This window comes from Myiozetetes cayanensis, unplaced genomic scaffold, assembly GCF_022539395.1.
Source record: "Myiozetetes cayanensis isolate MyiCay16 unplaced genomic scaffold, myiCay2020 scf7, whole genome shotgun sequence".
In the NCBI taxonomy this organism is placed as follows: Eukaryota; Metazoa; Chordata; class Aves; order Passeriformes; family Tyrannidae; genus Myiozetetes; species Myiozetetes cayanensis.
The window spans coordinates 18,096,558-18,120,357 of NW_026087964.1; the positions used below are offsets into that span (position 1 = coordinate 18,096,558).

The 23,800-nt window shown below is 36.5% G+C and overlaps 1 long non-coding RNA gene across 1 annotated transcript in view; it reads right to left on the reverse strand.

Moving 5' to 3' along the window:
* Positions 1-19,633: 19,633 nt before the first annotated feature.
* LOC126651932 (uncharacterized) overlaps positions 19,634-23,800 on the reverse strand; it is a 31,141-nt gene continuing 26,974 nt past the window's right edge. Inside the window, exon 3 of the long non-coding RNA XR_007631830.1 lies at positions 19,634-19,720. This is a non-coding gene — a long non-coding RNA (uncharacterized LOC126651932). The remainder of the gene's footprint in view (positions 19,721-23,800) is intronic.

The window sequence follows — 23,800 nt, forward strand, 5'->3', positions numbered from 1 at the left end:
ATACCTGCATTTTCATAAATAGTTCCTAAACTCTCTGTCTTTCTTATTTCCTATATAAAGTTACTAGCTACTATTATGAAAATTGCTTATATTGTTATTAAATTACAGGTTCTCTTGAGAACAAAATAAATAAGATCCCAGTAGATTAGTCGTAGGTATTGCAACAAAAACTTTAAACTACTTAGTTTAATTGCAATATGATAGAAGACCCAACTCTTACTATGAATAGAAACACAGGCTATATATTGTATATAAGGTCAAGAGATTGGCAATCAGTGGGAGCTGCACTAGTGGTTCTGTAAGAAGATGTCAGGGGCTGCCCTGCACTGGACACAGCCCATTCCAGCCATCTCTGCAATGAAGACAACACAGCTGAACCCATCAGCCAGATGTGTGGTACCACTGGGAAAACACGTTTAACAAATGGCAAAACACTGCACAGGCACTGAGTAAGGGAAAAAATATGAGAAACAATCCAGCAGACAGAAGGGACAGAGAAGAAGGAGGAGGAAGAGATGCTTCTGGTACTGGAATTATAGAATCATAGAATCAGCTGGATTGGAAAGGACCTCTGAGATCATCAAGTCCAACCCTTGATCCAACACCACCGTGGTTCCTAGATCATGGCACTCAGTGCCACATCCAGTCTTATCTTAAAAACCTCCAGGGATGGAGAATTCACCACTTCCCTGGGCAGCCCATTCCAATGCCTGATTACCCTCTCTGTAAAGAATTTTCTCCTGATATCTAACCTAAACCTTCCCTGGTAGAGCTCTTGTCCTATTGCTTGTTACCTGGGAGAAGAGACCAACCCCCACCTGGCTACAGCCTCCTCTCAGGTAGTTGTAGAGAGTAACGAGGTCTCCCCTGAGCCTTCTCTTCTCCAGGTTAAACAACCCCAGCTCCCTCAGCCTCTCCTCATATGACTTGCACTCAAGTCCTTTTACCAGCCTGGTTGCTCTTCTCTGGACCTGCTCCAGCTCCTCAATGTCCTTCCTGAACTGAGGGGCCCAGCACTCCTGGACACAGCACTCCAGGTGTGGCCTCACCAGCCCTGAGTACAGGGGAAGGATCACTTCCCTGGTCCTGCTGTCCACACTGTTCCTGATACAGACCAGGATACCATTGGCCTTCTTGGCCACCTGGGCACACTGCTGACTCATTTTCAGCTTCCTGTCAATCAGCATGCCCAGATCCCTTTCTGCCTGGCTGCTCTCCAGCCACTCTGTGCCCAGCCTGTAGCGCTGCAGGGGTTGTTGTGGCCGAAGTGCAGGACCCGGCACTTGGCCTTGTTGACCCTCATCCCGTTGGAATCAGCCCAACTCTCCAGCCTATCCAGGTCCCTCTGCAGAGCCCTCCTGCCTTCCAGCTGATCGACACTCCCCCCCCAGCTTAGGGTCATCTGCAAATTTGCTAATGGTGGACTCAATCCCCTCTCCAGATCATCAGTAGAGATATTAAACAGTACTGGGCCCAGTACTGATCACTGGGGGACACCACTGGTGATCAGTCTCCAACTGGATGCAGTCCCGTTTACCACCACTCTCTGGGCCCAGGCATCAGCCAGTTCTTAACCCAGCAGAGGATACCCCTGTCTAGGCATGGGCTGCCAGATTTTTCAGGAATATACTATGGGAGAAGGTGCCAAAGGCTTTGCAGACGTCCAGGTAGACTATATCCACAGCCTTCCCCTCATCCAGGGGTTCCTCTGCAGACTCTGGAAAGGACTATGGTAAAGCTAGTATTCACATTGAAGCTCGTAGTGGACCAGAGCAGGCAGATATGCCTTGAAAGAACTGCTGCCTGTGCCCACAGTTGAGCAAGTTTACCCTGAAGGACTGCAGTCTGTGGGAATGACCCATGTTAGAGCAAACATGAAGGAAGGAGTGGTGGACTGACCACAACCCCTCACTCCCCATATCCCTGCACCACTTGGAGTGGGAGTCAGAAGAGTTGAACTTTAAGGCTTCAAGGTGAGACTGGAGAAAAGGGAGTGGAGGGTGGAAGTGTCTTAAGTTTTTGTATTTGTTCCTCACCATCCAACTCTTTTTTTAATTGTCAGCAAATTAAATTATTAAATCAATTCTGTTTTGCTTGTAACAGTAATTGGTAAATGATCTCCCTATATTTATCTTAACCCACAAGCTTCTCCATCCTGCATTTTCTCCTTGTCCTGTTGAGGAGGTGGGCGGGCATGACAGTTAGTGAAGGTCAGCCCAGTATAGTCCATTTTTTATATCCTGACTTTGTCAGTAAGTCATATATATCATTATTTTTATGTTAGTTCTAATTTATGTTTACATCTTTTTAAAGTCTGTAAAACTGTTTCACAGATGAATTATAATTTTCTGTATGAAAATTAATAAACTACTCTAGGAAACTACAAAATGTTTATAAAGTATATTCTCCTGGCTATTTAATAATAAACTTAAAACAACTATGGGTTTCTAAAATGACTGGTGACCCCACTTGTTTAAAGTAAAACTAGGTATTTTCTATTACTTTGAAGACAGGGTGCAGAAGCAACATTTCTTTTTCCCTTTCTTCACAAGAAATTAATTTTCTCCAGTTCACCTCTCTGTTTGACTTTCCCTAGGCTTTTTGTATGAGATGGATCCAGGAAGCTAGTGGACTTTTGTCCACTGTTTGTAAATATTGATGAAGATATTTCAAAATTTCTACCTCCTAAGAGACAATAAAAAATATACAGCACTATAGCTAACAAGTGTGTTCCCATGGGGACTAAGAACTTTATAATTAATTGGAAAATTAAAAGAACTAAAATTACAATTCCCATGGGTAAAGGATTTGAAATACACTAATATTCTGTTTTAAATGTAAAAACTCCCATGATATGAACATAGATTTAAACATCATAAAATATGAGTCAATCTGTAATTCCACTTACGTGACTGTAAAGCTGGAACAACAGAGTGAAAATCAATACAGTTGCTTATTCAGTGCACCTTATCCTACACACTATGTAATTTGAAACACCTATGTGATGCTTAAATTTCAGTGACATTAGGAAAATATATTCAATCATTATTATTATAATCACAGCACACAGAAACTACCTTCAAAGTAGAATAACTAGAAACACAAGTCCTTTTAATGTTCTTTTTAATGTTAATGTATTAAAAACATAAAATATTTTAATGCATAAAATTTGAATTAATTTTGTGGCTTTTTTAGTTAATCATCTAATATCTGGTAGTCTGTGTATGTTGCAGTATTTGCTGAGTATGAGAGACTACATAGCACAGAGTTGTGCATATGTGTATATATTGAGTCACGGCCTGACAAGCCAACTTTTAAGAAGCTTGGGTGTTTTTTGATGTTACTACTAATCTTGCTAGATCTGTTATATCACTAACTGAAAAACGATAAGCTTAGGGCTCAAATTTGATCTGCAGGATCTTTATCAGAGATCACATACAGCAAATGGGGATCTATGTTTAACACAGTATCAGGCTGATCTTTTTTAGTTTGTATCTAAAAGTTGAATTTCATTAATTGCATAGTCACTGTAGAATTTAGTAAAGAAATTTCTAGAAAACATTGCAGTTAGCATTTCACCAGTATTGTTTTTTCCAGAGAGTGTTCATCTGCCATGCACATGTGAAAATCATTGAAACTCCATTACTTAAGGGTAGCCTTGGCTGCAGGGACCGTGAAATGGTGGAGTTCAAGATCTTTTGGGCAGCAAGAGGGGCACAGAGCAAGCTTATTATGCTGTACTTCAGGAGACAAGACTTTAAACTCCACAGGGATCTGCTTGGTAGAGTACCATGGGATAGAGCCCTGGAGGGAAGAGAGGCTCAGGAAAGAGGGTCTGGTATTCAAGGATCACCTTCTCTGAGCTCAGGACCTGTTGCCATAAATGGTGGTGGGGCAGACCCTTTAAATGTTAGTGAGGGAAACTGAGAGTTACAAAGAGCGGAATTACAAAGACTCTGTGTCTTTTCTGCAAGGGCAGAAGGCAACTGTGATACCATAGCATCACTGCCTGTCCCGCCTGGCTGATTGCAGTGATAATCATCATCTGGCCTCTGCCTGAAAAGTTACCACACCCAGTAGCAGGCCAGCATGCCAGTATCCACTGACTTACTTTCTTCAGCCTCATCCAAGAGAACATTGTTATTTGCGGTTCAAAATGAAACTGGCTGGATAACCTCAGACATTTTATTAAGCTCTTATAAATGATTTTCTACTATTTCTTTCTACTTGAAAAGAAACCCAGAAACATTTCTTGATCGATCTTGGAGCGACAAGAGAACCTTTATTTAGTTAATTTTCTTTTTTGGACTACCTAGTAAATGCATAAGAATTTGATGCCTGAAAACAACACAAATCATGTATATGTAGTAGATGTTAGGAAAGAAAAAACATATGAAATTCTACTTCTCCCGAGGACTTGAAATTTCCTCTTTAGTCAGAAAGGCACAATAAAACTGCTGTTCAGATAATTAAATCTTTTCCAGACTTTGACAATGCAACCAGGTACCAAGCATTAGTCTTGTTACTCTTTTCCAAGACATCCAATGAATGAAACAGTGACCACCAATATTATAGGCTGACTTTTCTATTACCTATTCCAGAGAACTGAAAACTGAATACTAACTGATTTGTCCTTAATTATCAAATAGCATTAAATATTAAAACTAATGAAAAATATTGCAGTAGTGACCCCTAAAAAGTTATAGAAAGAGCGAAAAATACTATTTAAAAATTGTAATACCCTAAGTATCATTATCTTTTTGTGATTAGAATGTGCCCTTTAACATTTACATCTCATTAATTAATAAGCGTTATTTCAGGAAATAGTAAAAATGTAGCCCATTCACTGCCATCCATCCATTTGTTTGGTTTTACTAAAAATGTATCACTGTGTTATGTACGTAGCAGGGGAGGGAAGAAAGAAAGTTCGTTGTTCCTTCTGATGTCAACTAGTAATTAAAAAAATCTGAGTGAACACTCAGCTACCCATAGGGATGCAAGAAAATGACTGAACATAGTTTAAGCAGAGGTTTGAGTATGTAATTTATTTATGAACTAATGCATTAATTCATGAGAATCTGGAGGTGGTATGGGGATTAGGGCTTTTTACTCTATAATCTTTCCTTGGGAAATGTATAGTTTAGTACTCTTAGCCAGCTGGTGATTAAAACAGTCAGTCTGAAGCCAGATTGGTTTGCTTTTCTTGCTTACTTGTAACTCTGAGTCAAATGTGAGATACTGACATCAGTCTGTCATAATAGATCTGCTTGTGAGGATTCAGATAACTTTTTGAAAATGCTCTAGACTATAATTTACCCCAAGTAAACCTTTTTTTTTTTTTTTTTTAAATACAGGTCAGTCACTTATCTAACACTCATTAGAATAAAAACAGAAAATGTAAGCAAGTGACAACACCTGAAATGTGTGAAAATGTAACTAACTGAAAAGCATCCAAGTATAAATCAAAAAGTCTATTTTTTATTTTAAAGATGCTCCCAAAAATGTTGCAGATTTCTAAACAGCTTTTTCTTCTTTTACTGCAAGATCAATGTACAATACCTTTATGACTTTGTTTACTTGTCTTTGTCCTTTAAATAAATAACAACCCAAGAGACTGCACTTCTATAAAGGTAGGGTAGAAAAGAAATGCTAAAACATCATTCATGCTCATTCCTCAGACTCCCTCTTCTCCAGGATGAACAAAACCCACCTGTCATCCAGTATTCATACGAGAGGTACTCCAGTCCTCCACTTGTTGTAGTGGCTGGCCCTCCTATGGACTTGCTTCAACAGGTCCATATCCTTCTTATGTTAGGGAACCCAGAGCTGGACACAGTATTCTGGATGGCATCATAAGGAGAGTAGAACGGGAAAATCACTTCCCTTGACCTGCTGGCCATGCTTCTTTTGAAGCAGCTAAGGATATATTTGGCTTTCTGAGCTGCAAGCACACATTACCAGCTCATATTCAGTTTTTCAGCCACCAATACCCCACAAGTCCTTCTCTGCAGAGGTGCCCTTAACCCACTCATTTCCTAGCCTGTATTAGTGGTTGGGATTGCCCCAACACAGGTGTAGGACCTTACACTTAGCCTTGCTGAACTTCATGTGGTTTGCATGGGCCCACCTGTCTAACCTGACAAGGTACCTCTGGATGGTATCACTTCCCTCCTGTTTGGAGTATCCACCACACTGCAGAGATTCCTGACATCCACAAACTTACTGAAGGTCCACTCAGTCCTACTCTCTGTGTCCCTGACAAAGATTTAAATAATTCTGGTCCCTGTAGGGACCTCTGAGGAATATTGCACATCATTGACCTCCATCCAGATATCAAGTCATAGCTTGCAACTTGTTTGAATACAATCATCCAGCCAATTCCTTATCCACCAAGTGGTCCACTTGTCAAATCCACAAATGTCAGAAACTGAGTGACAGCCCTACCTTCAGACTTTGTAAAGGGAAGGTAAGCTTGCTTCTAACCCTGAGGTGACAGACTCAACCAACTCAAAAGACAAAGCAGAACTCTTGTCTCTGCTTGGAGCAGGAGGAATCCTCCCATTCATCCTGAAGTGCCACTATATAATAGGTAAGATGCCTTGGGTTTGGAGAATGAAAAGAGAGTTAGTTTCAGGCTAGACCCAGGAAAGGTTAACCATACAAAGCTGGTCCAACCACCTACCTGCATGACAACTACTGTCATCAGAACAGCATGTTAGTAACTGGAGAGTCCTTGCCAAGAGGCATCAAAGTGCCTATCTGTTGCTCAGAAAATATCTCTAGAAAAGTTTGCTGCCTAGTGGGAGCTCACATATGTGACGTCACAGTGGTGCTAAGCCTGGTAAACACTGCAGACTATCACCTCTTTATACTATTCCAGGTAGTGTTTAATGATGTTGCAGTGAGGTAATTCAGAAATATCAAAAGGAACTTTACCTTTCTCCTAACAGCTTGTTTATTTGAAGAAGGCACACACAGGATTTACAGTCTCAGTCATGTGATGATTAGTGGACATCCAGCATTCAACCGTAGGTATTTAACTGTTGTAGATCAGTCAGTGCCAGATGTAACTCTTCGAAGTGTTTAACATATCTTCTAGCCTGCGGGATGTTCTGCATAAACTCTTCCAAAAGAGCTGTCTATACACCATTAGAAAATTTGGCACAGAACATGTCTCAGCTGCATTAATTGATGATGGTGTAGAGATAGTTGGTTCAAATAGCTCTGTATATTGATTACAGCTGATATATACAGTCTACTTACACATACACTGTCTGATCTGCCAGGTTTTGTGGAATTTCTTTGCTGTTTCACTGACTTTGTTTATGTCACTATCACTCTCGTTGAAATCAATGATTGTGAAACAGTAACAGTTTAGTCCTCAGAGGGAAGTAAAATGATTTTATAGAAACATCTCCAGGTTATTACTGAAAGCTGGAAGAGAATCATTTGCAAGGCTTCAAATATTCATATTCAAAATTTTGATTAAACTAAGACATTTCAAACTTTTTTTCTGAATAAAAAAGAAATAAAGATAAAGGAAGCTATTCCACAGGATGATGGGAAACCTGACAGTAAATGTGGCATGTCTGTAGGATTCAAATTGAAACACCTGTTCTACCTAAACTAGACTAGAGCTTTGAATTCAGATCTTCTCAACTGTCATAACGAGGATGGTCACTTATGTGTTGCTATGTGGTTGCTACATTATAACGTGATTTCTAGACTGAAAAACTTTGTTTTCCAGCTGCGGTTTAATTAAAAAGGTATTGAGTTCATATTTGACAAGGAAACCAAGAATCTGGAGAAAGGATTCCCAGTTAATAAATAATATTACATATTTTTACTACATTATACTGTTTGAGAGGTAAACTTTGCATGATAACTCTATTTCGGTGTTACTGAAATACATATTTTTTCTATATAACTTCCTCTTGAAAAATAACATAAGATGCAGAGGACACTTCAATTTAGAGAAATTTTTCAATGATAAATCCATGTATCATTTAAGTCTATAAATGTCTCAGGCTGTCACTCCAATACTTTTCCCAGTCATGTGGAACAAAATATTAGTTTGTTGGGTTTTTTGTCTGCAATCTATTTTCTTCTCTGCAATCCATTTTCTCAGCTATTACCCATCAGAGACTACGTTCAAGACACTTCCCAAATACTTCAGTGTGGAGTCATCATTAGACATATATCCTAGTGTTGATGTCTAGAAATAGGGATATTGTCACTGACACATGTGTTGCAAGCATTTAATTATAATTAAATAAGCACCCAACCAAGCTACATTCAGCTGAACTATAATGTGATTAAAGGCTTGCTCTAAGAAATAGGCAGGATCTGCTCTGCTAGTTTTACTTTCTAATCTTCTAAGAAAGGATTAACATTAAAAAATGGTCTCATTATTTCCCTGCTCCATCATTTCAAGGCCCAAAAAATATTTTAAATTTAGAAAGCTTACTTTGCCTTTGTTGTTGATGATGTACAAACTAAGGTAGTATTTTCACATTATAATTTTATGATTGTAATGTATTTTATATAACTGCTATTCATATTTTTGTTCTGAATTCTTTGGAGGTTTTTTTTGAAATTAGGTACAGATCTGTCTGGCTGTCCAATCCATACAATAAAATTGACTGAATCTTTCACTGTCTTCCCATTCTTTAGTCTGTTTTCCTTATTTTAACCAGATATTTTCAAATTATTTCCATGCACATGCATATCCACTCCCAATTTTTCTTATTGTTAATAAAAATTGTAAATAATTTGACTTCAAAAAAAGAAAGATAGAATCAGAAATATTTATTTGCAATAAGAAAAAATCACAGAGATTATTTTAATCTTAGTACATTTAACATTTTTACTGATTATTATTTTATTCAAAGCAAATGTGATAATTTTGTATTTTGAATATCTTAAATGTTTTGTCAATTGGACAATTTAGTTAATTAATTAATGCTTTTCTAATTATTTCCCAATGTTTTGGAAATAATTCATCTCAAATTGATTTTCAGTTTAATAAGGAGATTTTTAAGTCTAAAAATGAGTTAAGTTTCTGAGCAAAAATGATTTAATTTAGCATCTGTATTGCCAAGAAGTTTAACACCTTCATTTAAAATTTACAGGATAGAACAGTAGTTCCAAGAGACATTATTTTAAAGACTATTCCTTGTTGAATGGAAGCACGAAATAAAACTATGGGCTTCTTTTTAAGCATTTGTGCTCAGGGAAATACATGCACTATTCCTTCAGATAAGCAGAGCAGGTTTAAGGTTTACAAATTCATAGACTTTGTTTCATAAGCACTTAACCTAAGTTAAAACAGCAAGATGGGACTTTACCTTGGAAAAGGAAAATCTGCTCTGTTGTATTCACTGTAGAAATGGGCTCAGTGCCCAAAGTTCTTTACGAAAGTATAAGGGTTTCTAAAAGTTTTGTTGTGACAAATGTTATGTTTTTGTCATCACCCTGTAATACCATTTTTTAAAATACTAGTCTTATACTTGCAAAGTCTTTATACACACATTCTATTCAAATAGCATTTAGTATACCCGTGAGTAAAAAAATATTCATATTTAGTAAAAATTCTAAGAACTTTTGAAGAATCCTTTTGGGAAACAGTCTGACTTAAAATGTACTTCAGTTTGAAACTATGGTTTCTTTACAAGGCTATTCTGGAAGCACCATGCAAAGCAAAGCTTCAGAACAGGACTAGCTTTCTGCATATGATTAGAGAAACCAAAATTATCCTTCCCTTGGCACATCTGCAAAAGACAGCACTTAAAAAATAAACTCTTTCTGCAGGCTATTGAAATTAAGCACAGTGATCTCATACAAAGCACAGTGCAGCTGGTATCATGGGATGAAGACAGTGGAATCTTTTCTAATGGAAAAATGAAGTCAGACCAAGCTTGCCTCCTTTCTTTCACAGAATATAATTATGTAAACTACAAAGCTCCATTATAGACAATGTTTAAAATTCACAACTGTTTTTCCCTAAATTTTAAATAAAGCTTTTTAATGGTTGATGTCAAGCTGACATATTTCCACAGATGCCACAAACAATGAATAATCAAAAACATGTTTCTGTTGTTTCTTTCATAATTATTCCAAATTGTGGGATCCCATAATAAAAATCAATGTAATGAACAAACACCACTGCATGTTGATAAACATCACAGTCTTTCAAATTAAAGAAAAGAATCTATGGCATACTAATTAGTAGAGAAATTAATTTATTTCTCTACAGTGATATACAGAATTTGATTTTAAGAATTTTCAAGTTTAGATCATTTGATGGTATAGAGCATTTTCCTGCTCTCTTGATTTATCTAACATGTCTAAGGAGTTTGTGAATCTCTGCTTTATGTTTAGAAAATCTTACATATAATTAGAATACAAACAATGTTGAAATAATTCAAACAATGAATCACTGTATTCAGCAGAATGATGGCAAAATGCTTCTTTTCATTATCCTATGTTTTTTAAAATTCACAGGAATGGAGACTGGGATTCTTCATTGGACTCTACTAAAGCATTCTCTTGCATAAATTTAGCTTTTATCGATATCTCTGTTTTATTGTGTGAGCCTAGAGGTTTCTTCCACTGTGTCTGAGACTAAACCTAAAGCTAATTTATAAAAAACAGAGAGAATAAAAGTGTTCCTAAAGGTCAGGAAGAGATCATAAATTTCCTGTTTTAAGAGAGTGCCCTCTTGTTTAGATAAGGCTGAAACAGATGACACGTACAGAATATGCTTTTCAGTGTCTCATACATCTTCGTCAGAAAGAAAGAAATGAACTTTAAAGTGATGTAAGAACTTGAATGATTCATTTAATCTTGCTACTTTAGCATAAGAAGACTGTTACCTTTTTTTAATTTGGAAGGGACAGCTCTTTTTTTTTCCTTTGAGAACAATTTGGATTAAAAAAAAATTCTGGCAAAATGCTGCTGATGTAAAATGCTAAACCTCCTTCTGTGTCTACAGGGCCTATGAAATTTGCTGTCAGTTATAGTACTGATCATGCAGCATCCTTCTGAATGCCAATATGACACTGTAAAGAATCAGAAAGGAGGCATCTTTTCACTCTGACACAAGACTGTGCAGGTCACAGTGATTTTTGGCTTGGAGGTATTGTGGGTCAACCCCAGTAGGCAGGTAAACACCACACAGTTGCTCTCTGACACACAGCACAGAGGGATGAGGAAGAGAATCAAAGTGTTAAAAGTGAGAAAACTCACAATTTGAGATGCAGACAATTTAGTAGGTAAAATAAAGGCTGAATGTGCAATGAAAGCAAAATAAGAAATTAATTCATTACTTCCCATCAGCAGACAGCTGTTGAACCATCTCAATGAAAGTGGGGCTCCATCACATGAAATAGTTACTTGGGAAGATAAATTCCATCATTCCTAAAGTCATCCCCTTCCTCCTTTCTCTCAGTATTAATGCTGAGCACTATGTCATACTATATGGGATATCCCTTTGGTCGGTTGGTTCAGCTGTCCCAGTTGTGTCCCCTTACAACCTCTTGTATGTTCCCAGCCTCCTCACTGGTGGAGCAGCGTGAGAAACTGAGAAGCCCTTGACACTGTGCAAGCACTGTTCAGAAATAGTTAAAACATCCCTGTGTTATCAACAGTGTTTTCATCACAAACCCAAACACAGCGCCATACAAACTGCCACAATTAAAATAACTCCATCCCAGTCAAAATCAATTTGGGTTCATTTCAGTGTTTTGTTTCTTTTCTGGGGAGTGGGGTTTGTTCGGGTTTGGAAGAGGCCTTTTTCTTTTTTATCCCAGATGCCTTGTGCTCTTTAGAATTATGATGAATGCTTAAAGCACTTGTCAAGTAATCAGCATTGGACCCAATGATCCTTGTGGACCCTTCAAACTCAGGATATTCTATGATTTTAAGATTCACGATCTGCTCAATACCATCCCCTTGACAAAGCTTCAGTTTTATTATTTCTTTTACCATTTTCCTTTGCAAACTGATAGTCCCCTTTTTCTAAACCTTACTAAGTCACTAACTATGCAAAAAAGTGAAATGCGAGGCAAACATGGAACAGTCAGCGCAACTTCAGACCCAATCCTTTGGGAATTCTATGACTCCAGTCATAAGTTGCCCAAAGTGCAGAAAAAACATTTCTTGAATTACTTTTGGACACTAGTTTCAATAAGAGACCTGCAGGACATCAGTTGGTCAACTTCTGTACCATTCTGTTCTTAAGCCTAAAACTGACTTCTTATAAAAGTCTAAGAAACAGTGCAAAATTATGTCTAAAATTATGTCTTAGGAAAAAAAATCAGTTATTTCTTTATTTGTATTTCGGATATTTTTATAGACAATTTCATCATTGGACTGTTTTTATCTTCAGAAATGCTTCTCCTATTAGCTTGGCTGAAATGTTTATGGACAAAAAGCTCAATGTGACCCAGCAGCTGCAGCCCAGCAAGCCAACCACATCCTGGGCTGCATCTAAAGAGACATGGCCAACAGGTCAAGGTGGGTGATTCTGTACATCTACTCTCTTCTTTCGAGACCTCACCTGCATCCATCTCTGGGGTCTCCCACACTAGAAATATGTCGATATGATGGATTGAGTCCAGGGAAAAGCCACTGAGTTATCACAGGGTTGGAACCCCTCTCCTGTGAAGACAGGCAGAGAAGATTGGGGTTGTTCAGCCTGGAAGAGAGAAGGCTACACAGATATTCTATAGCAACCTTCCAATTCCTAAAGGGGGGTTACACAAGGGCATGTGATAGGACAAGGGGGAATGGTCTTAACCTGAAGGTCTTGTTATTGCATTACAGATACTCAGGGCTCCAGGTAGGTGTTTGTATACTGCTGCAGACAAGAAAGGTAAAATGAAATAATAATGCTTCTCTTCAAAGAGGCCATGAGATTTGCTGAGTTTCTCATTCATTTTCCAAAGAGAAGTAGCGATGATTAGACAGCTGCAATGCATTAATGCAGTGTGGGGTTTTTTTAGGCAAGCATCATAAAGTTTATTATAGTTTATATTTTTTGCCAATCTGCTAAGTATAGGTAGAGTAGAAAATATACATGCTAAGTAATGGGGAAGAAGGGTGTCATGCTTAATTTGCATTTAGAATTTTCTAGATATCTCAGGTTATTGTACTTATACTGCATAACCTAACCCTGTTTTGATTGCTTTTGTTCAAGACATAACTTTCAAAGTACAGCGTTTTTGTTTTTTTTTTAAAATTAATGGTAATTTAACAATAATCTTTCACACTAATAAATATTTGCTACTTTGTATTTGATTTAAGGGTTTATTTGTGGAGGTTTTTCCCCCAACTATAAGTTTAAATTGATGTTACTAATGTTGCTATGTGAAGATTAAAACTAAAATAAAATGCTTACCTTACAAGCACATGAATAGCTGCTTGAAAACTAAGCTCTATCTGAGATAACTTTTTCATGTTTATTATATCATGAAAAATAAGGTAAAAAAATATCTTCTGACTGGAAACTAGAAGATAGTAAGAAAAATAACATTTTAAATGCCTTCAAGTGATACTGAAATTGAGTTCTTCAGAAAGTGAATTTGACCAGAAAACATATATTTGAAGAGTAGGAGATTTTCCAATAGCTGCTGAACCAAGAATTGAGTTTTCTCTACCACCCACCCTCAGTTACCAAGAAAGTAAAAATGATGATATTCACCATCAATGTGCTCTAAATCACATAAGATACATAAATTAAAACTTAAAAGTGTAAACTGCAATATTAAGACTTAATTTTTTTTTTGTGATATGCTTATTTGCGCAGTAAAGTGTACTAACCACATTTTCCCATTTCTTTCGGCTGCAGAGAAGTATATTATAAATGAACTAATTCTCTATGATTATTGTAATACTCTGTATCTGATGTCTGTTATGATCCCAGTAGAAATGGCAGATTGTAGATTCCAAAAATTATTGATAACATTTGTAAGAGTTAACAGTAGAATGAAAAAGAGAAATAGCATAGATAATCCTATGTTGCTTCACATTCTGGGAAACCAAAATGGACCATTGGGTGGTAAGACACCTCTGATCAGAGCTGCCCACCTCTGATCATGCTGCCCAGATCCTCTCAACAGAGAGGTTCACCAGCATTTTGGTATTTAGAGCTCTTATAGGACTTTCTTAGTAAAGAAACATTTTTAACAATCATTTTTTTACTGTCAAGCAAAAAAGTGTTCACATGAGAAAATGCTGCTTTGCTTTAAGATAGGTACACAGGTGGCATAATCACTGTTACCCAATGGGAAGAGCTACAGGCTTCTCCTCCAGGATTTGCTGGTTGACCTTATCTTGCAGTAAAAAGCTACAGGTGTGATGGCCAAGACATACACGTGAAGAGCACAAGCCTGTGTCTATTCAGGTTCACCATTTTGGGGATAACTTATTCCTCACATACAATAATCTTCTGATTATGGTCACTGTAACTGTATAGGGAAAAGAAACAATTTAAAGATCTAATGAAACTTGTGATTTCTCCACAGAATTTCCCACCTCTCCCCTCGTTGCTACCCCCCAAAAAAACCCCACCCAACCCTTGAAAATAAAATTGTTTTGCAAAATGTTTATTACTTCTATACCGTCTTTACTCTTGTAGGATGTATTAGTCATATTAATTTCTTAATTTCCTTCATTATACCTATGAACTTTATTTCATATATGCTTTATATGATAATATTATCATATGAAAGTTTGACTTCTTAGCAATCAAAGTAAGATAAGAAGGTAAATAAAAATTTTTATCTCTTTTTTCTTTTTGTTTCCTTGTCTGGTGTTTATTTGTATTATTGCTGAGCTTCAGGTTGCCATAGATGTATTTTAATATTTGGTAGATGGAAGTAATCACAGCATTAGGGACTCTTTGCTTAGCTTATAGCTCAATTACTGTAAAGTAGCTAAAATGAATTGTGTAATAAAGCTACAAGTGTACTAAAGGTGTATTGAAAAACTCATAAAATATAAACCTGTGGGTTTTGCCTAGAATTATCTCCAAATTTCTCAAATATTCTGAAATACAAGTTTCAGAGATTTCATGTAGATAAAAGCTCAAATCAGTGAGATGGGTTTAGCACAACTTGTTTCAGAAATACAAAATTTGTTATTATGAGGCAGATGATTTCAGGGAAAGGACAAAAGATTCTAAATATTGCAGGATGAAGATTTAGTAAAATCCTATCATAGCAGCAGTATTTACAGAAATTATCAGTGCAATGCATTTCAGAGCTGTGAAATAAAGGCTGTTCTGTATATAGTAAATGAAATGAGACAGATACTTCAGAAAGGATGCAGAACAATTCCCTGACAAGCAAATCAGAAAGGTTTCTTGAAAGAATCAGTGTAAAACACTGAGCACTTCCTTGATTTTAGTTCATTATTCAGGTCAGTATGCAGGTCTTGATTCAGGTCCATTATTCCCATAAATTCTGTCTTTCAAAAGCTGATCAGAGCTTATTCTTTGCTTAAAACAGAAACTTAAAGCTGAGCTTAGCTGCTCTACTCCAATACACTTTCTCTGTGAATTTTAATAGATAAATTATTTAATATTTTAAAAAAATTTAAAGTGTTTACTTGGTAAACAATAGACAAAATTCAAAATATGCCCTGTTGACTTTACTTATCTATCACAGTTTCTTCAGTTCACATGAAAGAGTGCTTTTCTCTGATTTTTTTTTATTGTATGAAATTAAATAAGCAAGGAATATAAAGGGAACATATGAAGAAGCGTGAGTCTATAGTGTAATGGTAACAAGGTCTGCATTCTAGTTTTTTTTACCCAGACTTTTTCTGCATGTTTACACTGAAACAACCATCAATACACTCTTAATTCTAAATAACTTACATTTGCCTTCTGACATGTTTTATTAGTAAGCATTGATATGGACAGCCATAAAGTCTATGTGAAAGACTTGCCAGTATACAGGTGTCACAGAAGGTTTCTGCTGTTTTGTTTGGTTTTGATATTGTAGTGCAGACTGATATAGCTGTGGCTGCAAAACTTTGTAATATAAACCAAGCCTCAGGCTCTCAGACTGCAGCTGACCCGGTATAATGTTGTATTGCAGTCATTTGACATTTAGAAAACTTTCTTCACAATTCTTGGGTCTAGAAACTTTGTGGTCGCTCTACAGGTGTGTCTGTGATATTACAAGCTCTAGGCATAGCCTAGGGCTACTTTTAACCTCCCGTCTAAATTCAACACTTTTCAGTAAGACTCTTCCCATCATACATCCAATAAAAGGTTCAACCAACCACTGAGATACTTCGCTTAGACAGTTTACCAGTATGTTCAAACCTTTACAACACTAATTCCTTGAACATACTTCCAAAACATCTGGTGTCCTTTCTGCTTCAATTCCATATTTCTCCCTTTGTGTCGCAAGGAAGCTGTATATGTTATTTTAGATTATAATTTCAATTCATTACAGCTTTGGAAGATTTATAATGTTACTTTATTTTTTTTTACCCAGCAAAGCAGAAATAAAATTTCTAAGTATTTGGGTGAAATGTAGTCATGGTAAGACAGCTCTTCATGTATCTCTTTTTCTTTCCTCATATACCCACAACCATCAGAAGTGTCCAGAAAGCATTAGACTTTCAAAAAATCCACAGATGAAATTAAACCCATGAAGAAGTATGTTTTAATTCTGATACAATCAAACATATGCTTGCCAATTTTAGTCTGTGTACCCTGTATTAAAAATATGCAGTTATGGACCTTCTTTTATCCATCTATCCATCTATCCATCTATCCTGATCTTCTCTAGATAGAACAATTAAGTTAAATATTTTTTATGATTCTTTGTTGAATGATGTGTTGTTTGGTATATACCCAGGATAAAATTATTATTCTGTAACTTTCACGTTTATGTGCATAGTCAATATGTCTCTGTAAGGAGATGTCTCACTAAGTCCTATGAAAACTTTCATTTGTAGGATTATAGTTTTGAATGCATGCTAAAATACATTTTATGGTGTCAAAACTTATTCTTGGATCCAAATGATTGTATTTTTTCCATAGGTCTCTGCCTTTGAAAAGTAGATCCTGAGAACTACAGGTCTGTCACGCTGACCTCAGTTTCAGGGAAGGTCATGAAGTTGATCACTTTGAGTGCTGTCATGTGGCGTGAGCAGGACAACCAGGGTAGCAGGCCCAACCAGCACAGGCTTATGAAAAGCATGTCCTGCTTGACTAACTTTACCTCCTCCTAATGACAAGGTGACTTACTTATTGGATGAGGAAAAGGTTGTGGTGTCTACCTGGACTTTAATAAAACCTTTGACAATGTTTCCCACAGTATTCTTCTGGGGAAACTGGCAACCCGTGGCTTGGACAGGTGTACCCTTTGCTGGTTAAAAAACTGGCCAGACCCCCTGAGTGGTGGTGAATGGAGTTAAATCCAGCTGGTGACTGGTTACCACTGATTTTCCATAGGGCTCAGTATTGTTGTCCATCCTGTTTTATAGCTTTATCAGTGATCTGGACATAGGCATCCAGTGTACCCTCTGTAAGTTTGCAGATGACACCAAGTTGGGTAGGAGTGTAGATCTACTGGAGGACAAAAAGGTTTTGCAAAGGGATGTGGAAAGGCTGGGTCGATGGGTGAGGTCAGTTGTTTTAGGTTCAATAAGGCCAAGTGCCAAGTCCTGCATTTCAGTCACAAGAACCCCATGCACCACTACAGGCTTGCAGAATAGGGCTCAGAAAGCTGTGCAGTGGAAAAGGACCTGAGGATACTGGTTGACAGCCAGCTGAACAGGAGCCAGAGGTGTGCCCAGGTGGCAAGAAGGTCAATGGCATTTTGGATTTTATCAGAAATAGTGTGGACAGCAGGACCAAGGAAGTGATTGTGCCTCTGCACTCAGGACTGGTGAGGCCACATATCAGATCCTGCATTCAGTTTTGGGTCCCTCAGTACAAGAAAGATATTGAGGTGCTGGAGCCCATCCAGTGAAGGACAACAAAGCTGGTTAAGGGTTTGGAGCCAAAGTCTTATGAGGAATTGGGACTATATAGCCTGGAGAAGAAAAGGCTGAGGGGAGACCTTATTGCTCTGTACAACTACCTGAGAGGAGGTTGTAGGGAGATGGGGGTAGGTCTCTTCTCACAAATAACAAATGACAGAAAAAGAGGACATGGTGTCAAGTTGCACCAGAAGAAGTTTAGACTCGATGTTAGGAAAAAAATTCTTCACAGAAAGGATGGTGAGCCATTGGAACAGACTGCCCAGGGAAGTGGTGAAATCACCATTCCTGGAAATGTTCAAAAACCTATTGACATGGAACTTGGGGATATAGTTTAGTGGTGAACATTGTAGTACCAGGTCAATAGCTGAACATGATGATCTTAGAGGCCTTTTCCAACAAGTCTATGATCCTATGTGTTTTGGGTACATGTTCTATATATCAGAAATGAAAGTAAAGCATCTCAGTGTTATGCTTTTAAAATTGCTAGGCTATATTTGTATTCTTTGGACTCCTATCTGCTTTTCTTTAGTTATTTATTTTTGGTCTTAGTTCTAATATGTACAGTGGAAATTAAATTACTTACACACCAAACATATTTTGTAAAATAAAATAAGATACTAAAAGCTCACATTTTTGCTATTTAAATACCATACAGTCAATCTTCATAAAAGAAAAAATTATTTTAAAGGAAAATGTCCAAAAGATGTAAATCCTTTGGTGCACTGAATCATTCAGGATTCCAGTGCAAAAGTGTTCTGTAATTCTTCAATTACTTTCATTACTCAGTTAAAGTGCCTAGGCATGTCAGGACAAAACAAATTTACAAAGGAAGCACCAATTTTGACATTTTTTATGTTCTGAATACTCACACTTCCAAGGTTATTATTCTCTTTATTCATGTGTTCATGTTGTGTACATTGTATTTATAGACTTCTAAAATCATGTGAATCTTCTAAAAATTGTGAAGCAAAAGTTGGCAAATACAAGCTCATTTTTACAAGTAATAAACATATGGGAATTTCTAGGAATAGGAAATAGAAGTTGACATATATATACATATATATTTATATATTTTATGGATAAACATACACACAAAAACAGTTACTTTGTATCAAAAGCACTTCAAATATGCATAAATTCACCTTGCATTACCGTAGCTACTTAGAGCAAAAAACCCAACAGTATTTCAATAAGGCCAAGTCTACAGTTTTGATCTATTTCATCAACATAAGTAAATAAAGGTTTAGAGAAAAAAAAAAGTCTTCCAGGAGAGAAAAGCTAATGTCTCTGTTAGGTATTACACATATCCTATACAGAATTGTCTTAGTTTAAAGACAAAATATTTGGTTGGGAACTCAAATGAAATTAACTCCCTGCCCTTTCACAGAGACAAAAATGCAAGGAGATGTAAGTGAAAAAGAAGAAGTTTACTAAAAGAAAATTGAAACAACTACAAAAACACAGGGGAAACAGTTTACCCACAAAGGGAGAAACTCACCCAACACATGGCACCCCTGCCCCTGGGAACAAAAGGGAAGCAAAAATGGCAGAGCGTCTTCCCACTAAACGACCCCCACCACTCACAGCACTGGTGCTGCCTCTTTGGCTTGGCTGCACTCGGGGTCTGCTGGGTTTTCTTCACACAGCTGGGGTGGGCAGGGAGCGATGTGGGGCCCAGCACAGTGGTCCAGCATGTTGGTCCCAGGGCGGTGAGCTGGCATTGAGGCGAGAATGAAGAGATGCATTAGTTCTGGGTGGGGAGGGCCCCCTTCAGATGACATAATACTATAAATATTCATTGCTAAAGTTCCCTGGTTTTGTAACCGTAACAAATATTTTTTTTTAAAAAAGAAAGAAGAAGAGAAAAAAAGGAAATAAATGAAACCAAACCTTAAATAAGGTGAATATTTTCTTCAATTTGGATGTTAAAAGCTGGCAAAACTCTAAATAATGATAAATTAGTTTGCACTAATAATTTTTTATCTGTATCATCACTTCTAAAAGGCAAGATGTTTGCTGATTCCCACATCTGTAAAAAAAATAGTGTTAAAATGCTTTGTTAAAGTGTTAACTTTGGCCTTTCCAATAAAGTTTATATATAACAAAGGAAGAAAAGTTTTTTAGACAGTGAAAATTTATCACTAAATATCTTCTCTACATTAAGGATTTTTAAATGCAGACTGGTCAGACATATTTTCTTTATTGTATATAGAAGGAGAAGTTACTGTTCAATTATTCATAGGCATTACCAATACAATAAAAACCACCAGAAATAACCCAAATATACAAAAACCAAACTAACCAACAACACCAAGAAAAGGACAAATAAGAAGCATTTTAATAAAATTCAATTTCACTTCCAGTATAATAAACAATTGTTCCTTCATCACAAATAAAACCAAAATAGAAAAATCTTTGCAGGAGCCTAGAATATTAAAATAAAAAAAAAAATCAAAACCGAAACAAAAGAAGAAAAGGATGAGTACCTAAGATACACCACAAAATGTTCCTGGAGTTGATGCCGAATTTTTGCCCCAAAAGGCACGGAGAAACTGCTTTAGAGACAAAGTTTGTTTCTTTAAAGCAGGAGGTATTTTATTGCAACGCGTTGGGAAGCTCTCCAGGTCGCCCTGGGCAAAAAGCTTCGTCGTGTATAATCAGCGTAGCTCTTTTATACAGTTTTCGAATATAGGATTACAACATAATCATGCATATTCATTAAATTGCAACATCTAGTTGTAATATTCATATGAAGGTGGAGTCTGGGCGGAGTCTTCAATTTGGGGAGATTTCACGGTGGGAGTTCCTGTTGCCTTCCTCTGGGCGGGGGTCGTGTGTGAGTCTTCCTCACTGTAAACTTCTGAACTTTCTTTCGATCTTCTCCTTTTAAGGCAGTTTTGGCAAACACAATAAGGTCAGGCTGACTTTTGGCTCATCCTACGATTTGCTGAGTTGCTATCTCTGTGAGGAATGCAGCTATCTCTCTAGGACTGCTCTAGGATTCGCTGAGTTGCTATGCCAAGGACTGCCTAGTTTCCTAATGTTAAGGTTTTGAAATTTCTCTTACAATTTTGTGTTAACCTTTTATGTTTCAAAGTTTTAAGTGAGTGGCTTCATGATCCTGCTCATCATCCCCCCTCCCCAATCCTGGGGGTTGTGTTCCCAGCTAGGGAGAACTTCCTGCTCCTTGGAGGTATCTATTTCATCAACATAAGTAAATAAAGATTTAGAGAAAAAAAAAAGTCTTCCAGGAGAGAAAAGCTAATGTCTCTGTTAGGTATTACACATATCCTATACAGAATTGTCTTAGTTTAAAAGACAAACATATTTGGTTGGGAACTCAAATGAAATTAACTCCCTGCCCTTTCACAGAGACAAAAATGCAAGGAGATGTAAGTGAAAAAGAAGAAGTTTACTAAAAGAAAATTGAAACAACTACAAAAACACAGGGGAAACAGTTTACCCACAAAGGGAGAAACTCACCCAACACGTGGCACCCCTGCCCCTGGGAACAAAAGGGAAGCAAAAATGGCAGAGCGTCTTCTCCACTAAACGTCCCCCACCACTCACGGCACTGGTGCTGCCTCTTTGGCTTGGCTGCACTTGGGGTCTGCTGGGTTTTCTCCACACAGCTGGGGTGGGCAGGGAGCGATGTGGGGCCCAGCACAGTGGTCCATCATGTTGGTCCCAGGGCGGTGAGCTGGCATTGAGGTGAGAATGAAGAGATGCATTAGTTCTGGGTGGGGAGGGCCCCCTTCAGATGACATAATACTATAAATATTCATTGCTAAAGTTCCCTGGTTTTGTAACCGTAACAAATTTTTTTTTTTAAGAAAGAAAGAAGAAGAGAAAAAAAGGAAATAAATGAAACCAAACCTTAAATAAGGTGAATATTTTCTTCAATTTTGATGTTAAAAACTGGCAAAACTCTAAATAATGATAAATTAGTTTGCACTAATAATTTTTTATCTGTATCATCACTTCTAAAAGGCGAGATGTTTGCTGATTCCCACATCTGTAAAAAAAATAGTGTTAAAATGCTTTGTTAAAGTGTTAACTTTGGCCTTTCCAATAAAGTTTATATATAACAAAGGAAGAAAAGTTTTTTAGACAGTGAAAATTTATCACTAAATATCTTCTCTACATTAAGGATTTTTAAATTCAGACTGGTCAGACATATTTTCTTTATTGTATATAGAAGGAGAAGTTACTGTTCAATTATTCATAGGCATCACCAATAAGATAAAAAACACCAGAAATTACCCAAATATACAAAAACCAAACTAACCAACAAAACTAAGAAAAGGACAAATAAGAAGCATTTTAATAAAATTCAATTTCACTTCCAGTATAATAAACAATTGTTCCTTCATCACAAATAAAACCAAAATAGAAAAATCTTTGCAGGAGCCAAGAATATTAAAATAAAAAAAAAAATCAAAACCAAAACAAAAGAAGAAAAGGATGAGTACCTAAGATACACTACAAAATGTTCCTGGAGTATTAAAGAATAATTGCACATAAAGTAATGCTTTAGATATGTTGAACTAATTAGGGTCTATGATAATGATTTGGTTTGGGGTTTTTAGATCCTTTTCTCAGTGAAGTGTAAGTATCACATGTGTCATAAAATTTTTATTTTAATGATCTGGTAATCTTCAAGGCAGGAAAGGCTACATCATTACTGTTCAATTCATAGTAATAAAAATACCATAAAAACTGCTGTTTAAGAACAGAATTGGTAAACTAAGTAGAACTACTGTTTCTTAAGTCATATTTTCATATAGTTCTGATTTCTTCTATAAGTAGTAATTCTCACTTAACTCATTTAATAAAAAAATATGAACTTCATGATATTTTCTAGAAACACTTGAGTCTATTTATTTACTTTTTCCTCTAATGTCCTGTCAATAGACAGTTGCATGTTTTTTCTTGAGTAACAGAACTTTTATAAAACAGACCAGTTTGAAAAATATAACGCTAGTATAAGCTTTATGTAAACCTACTTTTAAATGGAGTTGATAAAATAATTTACATAATATCCACTATGGTAACATAAAAACATCAAACTTATGTAAGAGTTTTCCCTGTTTAAAGGTTTTGGAAAAATACATATGTCCAACCTTGCCATTAAACAACCTATCATTACATTTCCAAAACTGATGATTTTGGAGGAGATAGGGAAACTAAGGGGAACCTTTCTGCTAGCAAGACAAAGCAGCAGAATTATTTTATAGTTGAATGAATAATTTTTAGCACTCTAAAACTGATTTTTAATTATCACTCTTCTAAACACTACCTTTAAAGATTTAGAATTCCCTAACTGATAACATATATATACACACACACATATATATACATACATACATTTCTATACAAAGAGTAGAATGACAATTCTTTTTCTTTGCTAGTGAACATTATCTGCCATTGTTTTATAACAACATGGTTATGAAATCCCAAACTAAGTGAAACAATGGAACAGAGAAATTACTTCTGAAAAAAATGTGGAAGATTAAAACACAGATAACACTAGAGAATAATGTGTCTTTATACACTTCCTGGTTCAATTATTTGGTCAGAAATAGCAAAGATAGTAATTAAAATTCCTTTAGCTTTATATTGACGTTTCAAGGTTTTCAATACTTCATAAGTTTACATTTGTAAAATGTATAGACAAAAATCCTAAGTTTTCTAAGAAAACTTAGGATTTTTGTCTATACATTTTACAAATGTCTTAATCTGCATAAACATGGAGTATGGACAAATTTTGCATTTGCTAAAATAATGTTCTCAC